Below are 6,218 nucleotides of genomic sequence, written 5' to 3' on the forward strand. Positions count from 1 at the left end.
AAGCAACCTGGAAACACCATTTGTTTTTTGTGTAATTTTTCCTTTTTTTATAGGCATGAGTTAAAATAATCTATAGTAATTTTCTACATTAATATCCTTTAGACACGCAAATCATAAATAATCTAATATTATGACCGCAAAATACACTCACACCTGTTCACATAAATTTCAATAAATTGAAAAAAAAAAACAAAAAAAAAATAGAGAGAAAATTATTGTAGAAAAAATTGCTAAAAAATATTGAAAATTTAATGTGGCGTGATTTTTTTACAATTTCATTTGATTAAATTTACGCGGTAATAATTTAATTGTGAGAGAAAACTGATAAAATTATTTACAACAGTTTAAATTTATATATTGAAAATAATTGAAATCAGTGCAATATTCTGTGAATGCAGTTATAATGTACAGAAATTATCAGATAATGTCAACCAATCCCAACTACTATATGTCGGCTTCATTTATCTTAATTCATCACAATCTCATGCGTAAAGTTGGGTACTAACAATTTTACCAAAGAAGTAGATGCATGCAAGACATAACTTCCATCTTGGCACAATGCGAGGCCCATCTTAAACCACTGCTGATCTTTGGCTCACAGCACTCGGTGGTGTATACGCAACTCAACGTCGAATGCAACCATTTAACTGAACATTCTTTACGCGCAAGTTTGGATATTAACCACAGCCACTACGAGTCGGACCTCAACTGGTCAGTACAGCCGAAGCTGCGGGCCACTGACCTCCGTAGTAACGGATTTACAACTCTGGTCGTGTGTCGCAAATGCCGACTTCACTTACTACCATGTACACTTTTCGCACAAATGTCGGCATGGCAGCGGGAATTTAGTCGCCTCTTACAACAGACATGCCTTACCTCGGGAAGATTCCAATGCCTTACCTCGGGAATATTTCACCGCACATAAACAAATATATATGTAGTGCACTAAACCTGTGTGGTCGTTTTGCGCTGAACTATGGGGGAGCGTTAGCAAAAAAAAAAAACGTCGAAATAAACCAATGTTTCCAGAACAAGTTTCTATGGAACATAAGGAACAGCGATATACACCGCGATCTAAAATTGTCCACAATCACTGAAGAAATACAAAAGAAAGCAGCATGTGAATACAGAAGCTGTGAACATCATAGCCTCGTATGGACAAACAAGACGACTGAAAAGGCGAAATGTCGCTGGCATGGCATCGAATTCGAATGTAGAGTAATTAATTTAGAAAATTGTTTATATATGTTGTTATATTATTGATCAGATAAAAGCTATTCATTGTGTATAATGTGAATAGTCGTAGCAATAAATAAATACGATAAAGTACACTTCATACCATTTAAGTCTGAAATAGAAGTTAGCTCAACTTTTTATAAATTCATATTTTAAGTGAGATTATTATCAACAACAATCAATATTTTTTCATATAAATTCCTTCAGTTATGTTCTTTAATATGAAGAGTTTATGTCTCAAGAGTACGAACTTTTGAATATGAAACTTTTATGGAAACTTTAAATAACACTTACCCGACACTTGTTACCCGCTTTATCAATAAAGCAATTTAGGAAAACATTTTCTAAAAATTATTTGTTACTTACGTTAAATTAATGACTGTAAATACATTTTACGACTACTTTGGCAGGACATTAGAGGTACTTGTAAAATCTGCATAAAATATGAACTCTGATAAAAACAAAAAAAAACCAAGGGACCGACCATTCAATGTATTAAATAAAAAAGCAAAGTTTCATAAACTCAACATTATTTATGCTTTCAATTTTTTTGCTAAAAAAGTAACAAAAATAAAAATTGTCATTATTTTAAAAAACTTTCCACAACATTTAAATCATTTTGCTGAATACCGCAATATGGCAGCTATTCCAGAGCATTGAGTGTCTCCATTGAGTGTCTCTGTTTCCATTTTGACTCTCCGTCATACTCGTAAAATTTAACTGAAATTTTATGCACGGCGACTACTATTTTCCATATTTTTTTGCTCCATTTTGCCCGTGGACTAAAAGTTATCACACTTACGTTTATTAAGCGTAGAATGGTGAGTGTTAGGGTCATATCTCATGTTGTACCCCATAGATTTTTATTATGACCATTTTGAGTTGGTATTACTTGCGACAAAGTCGTTGTCGATGGTTTCGCTGTCGGTGCCGTCGGTGCTGTCGGTGCTGTCAATGCTTCAATGCGGTTCGGCGGAAAAAACTCTACTTGTTCACTTCCTTTCTGTATTTTTCATACTTTATTACAAGGTAACTTAAAAGCAGTCTAATAGTGCAGTTTCCGTGTTTTGAAAAAGTAGTACTCAGAAAGCACCCTGTATAAGCACAACTAACTAGCATTTTAAAATACTTGCACGTATCACAAAAAGTAAAATAGCAGCTAAAATTATTATTGTGTGATTATTATTATGATTATACGAAAGAGTATAAAACAGAGAGCTCCGTGGCTTCCGAGCTCACTTGAGTTAAATATGTAAAAACACATGTCGAAATCGCCAGGATATCAGCAAACACTATGTTTAGTAGTTATTTAAAATGTCGTTGACACTTGCATTTTAAATTTTGAATTTTGAATTAGCACATTTCAAAATATTTTAGTTTCGCTTTAAACTTTTTTTATCATCATATACTTTCTAATAAACTATACTTTTCTATTAAGGTAGACTAAATTTCTCTTAAGTCTGTAAAGTTCTTATAAACATTTTATTATAAAACAAAAAAGTACAATATACAGTATACATCCGATTAAGACTAGGACATACCATTTTAATTCACATATAATTATTCAATAGATCACCACCATCCTCCTTAGAACTCATACAAACCGAATGCTCGCATCTCTCAAAACACAGAAACACCATATTTGGAAACACACCCCCGTTCAATCTATTAGTTGACACTTCAAAATCAAACATTCTGTTTATAAGTAAGTATCTCCAATGTGTGTTTAGGCACCCAAATGTAACAAAACAAAAAAAAATATGTATTTCTTAATTTAAACTTAACAGTACACCCCATCCCCTCTACAAGCCACCTTTCCACACGCAAAAAGAATAAAAATAAAAAAATAAATCAGGGTAATTAAGCCCTAATCATACTGCCATCATACCTTCAGAGCTAAATCGAAGCTAAATAGTTTAACTTACTGTTTCGAGACAGTGGACTACACCCATAAATGAAAATTCACTGAAGAAGGAGATGGTCTTAACTCAATCTAATAAATTTTATATATTAACACTTTCTTTTTAAATCAACTTTTCACAGAAAAGCTAAGTAAGTAGACTGGTTGACTATATTTTAATTAGGCTTTAATTAGAACAATCACCAGTGATGAAAACATCGATTATATGTATTTAAGTATAGTGTGATGAAGATTAGGTTATAAAAACTATTTGATTGTCTTTGTAAAATATTGAATGCGAATCCTTAAAAATAAGCAAGCTCTTTGTGCGTTGAGTAATGCGTTAACCGACCTTGTCCAAAAACCTAATTTTCTAAATATTCCCAAAAGTCTCTTAGAATGATTAAAGTCAAACAGGGAAGTCTTCTGCAGAGATTCATAACTGTTTATAACACATATTTTCTTTGTTACGAAAGGAGATTGAAGGAGAGAGGACATTGAAAAAATTGTAAAAATTCCAAAGAATGTGAAGACTGCGCCATTAACTGGTAGCTGGTAAGTAGCTCGTCAGTGAAAGGGTTAGAGTACAAAAATTCCAAATGTTTGTCTGTTGCTGAATGACTTGCATTGCATTGCATTTGATATAAGTCGAAGATTCAATCCATTTGACTTAATTGACTTGATTGAGTTACTGCACTCTTCAACAATTTGAACGAGGGAAGTACTCGAATATGAAATAAAAATTTTAATACGTACTGGTAGTTTTTTGCTGAAAAAACAAAAACAAAACCTTCGCTACAGTAACCACAGTGTAAAAAGCTTAAATAAAGTACTCTCACTTCTTGCCAGTTGCAGTAATGCATGCACACAATTATGATATCATTATGATATCGTACATTTTCCTACGTTTTCTTCTTCGCTTAGTGAAGCGTTGAACGAAATATTTGTTACGAGAAAAGTCCACACCTCCGTAAATAATAAAATTATGTCCGCCGGAGGGTGTAGAGTAGACCACATCTATAAATTATTCGATCGAAGTCATTAAATCATGCACATGTGTACCCCCTAGTCTTTTCCAAACACATTTTTCCTTTACCCTTTGTTCATAGTGGAGAGATGATGCATTGAAAGTGCATTGACATTTACGTAATAATGACTCCGCATATGAGCCTGAATTCAACGGTATTTTCCTTTAATTTTTTTTTTTTTAATTTAATTAAAAGGTCGACATTTACCATATATAAAATCTTATTTTGTGCTCTTTTGTCTTTTTATATTTCATATAAAATATAAATCTAATGCATATATATATTTGGTTGTTTATACAAATAAAATATGTATTATATAAATTATATAAAAAGAAAAATGTTTTATAACGTATAGTTTATGTGCTTACATACTTAACATATAATCTAAAAACATTATTATTATTATAAGTAGAGTGGTATAAACTCGATCATTAACGGTTTATGTTAAAGCGTTCATTATTGAATTATCATCTCTTACGCTCTCTATAGTAGACAATACTTGCTCTACAAAAGAATGATTATTTTTACTATATAGTGGAAAGTCTTAATCTTTTTTAAGTCGATGTTTGATCACTTTGAATCGTTGATCAATTCTGAATTAAAAATTCCTCCAAAAATATATATAAGCAGTGCATTCTCCAAGGATATGAAAAAATGTATCTGGTACTCCATATATAAACTGTATTTGTCGGTTTCTGTTAGTCTGACATACACTTTCTGCTTGATCAAAGAGCAGTAACCAGTTATCGTTCCAATTTTCTCTGTAGAATTAAGAGTTATTTGCTTTTCTTCTCACAGTAGTTCGGGCAAAAGAGCTTGGTGCAAAACGATCCTCCCTCCTTCGTTAGACGATTTGTGGTTAACTTTATTGTTATAATATAGTTAATAGGGCTTTTGAAATGATTTCGACACCCAAAATTGGATTCAAACCATATGGTTGCCTTGAGGCCGCTACTTTAGCAAATTGGTCTACTACTTTATTGCCATTAAAACAATCATTGTATACAGGTATGCAGTGTAAAATCGTATGATTCTTAAAAGCAAGGTTTTGTAACACATTTACTGTTCCGTAGCGCATTAAAGAGTTTCTCGGTACCAAGCCTGAAGTTTTAGTAACTGCCTATATATTTATTATAAGGACTACTCTTAACTGTCTTCTGATTGTAAATATCTTTCGCAAATATTTATAGCAAAAATTTTAGTTTGATTTGATTTAATTTAGTAATTATTCACAGATCGACAAATTTTTTGTTGGAAATACCCGAATTCGAACCCTGTTCAGTTTCGATGGCTTCTGTGTACAAGACAATATCATGCGTGAAAGGCACGGATAGACTTATCGGCTCTGTGGAACAATGTGGAACGATGGCAAGATACTTTTTCTAAAACGTCTTCCAACTTCCCAAATTTTGAGTTTTTGAAGCATATAAACCTACTTGTAACAAAGTGTTACTTAAGCATAGGAGGCGTTCCTAGCCTACATTTTTTGTCAGATTCCTGCTTTTTGTGCATAAGTCATTATGGATCATCATTCTCTTGTTTGCATGTAGCTCTTATAGATCTCAGCATATTAATTATATCCAGTATTCTGTAGTCTATTCAGTTTATTTTCCTTCAGTTCATTTGCACATAAATTTTGCACTTTTGCAGTCGATTAAACTACTCCACCTCATCTTTACCTGTATTTTCATTTTACCGAAAAATTACTATGAAATGTTGAATTTAATTTAACAGATTTTAAGATGATTTTTTCATTTCTACGAACAAGGTTTTTGGCAATCTCATTCAAAAAATCAAACATATAACATTTAAACTTTGCGAAGAACAAAACACTAATTTACAGCCAGATAATGAGACCAGCACTACTTTATGGGTGTGTCGTGTACAGAAAAGTTGCCGACTCTACTATCAAGAAGCTACAAGTTGCTCAAAGTTAGGCTTTCCGAAGTCTCTTCAAAGTGCCATGGTACATCCGCATGAATGACATGCTAAGAGAGCTTAGAATAGATCCAGTCAAAAAATACATAAGGGACAAAACCCTGAAGCTATATGCG

This window comes from Teleopsis dalmanni, chromosome X (genome assembly GCF_002237135.1).
Source record: "Teleopsis dalmanni isolate 2A chromosome X, ASM223713v2, whole genome shotgun sequence".
Classification (NCBI taxonomy): Eukaryota; Metazoa; Arthropoda; class Insecta; order Diptera; family Diopsidae; genus Teleopsis; species Teleopsis dalmanni.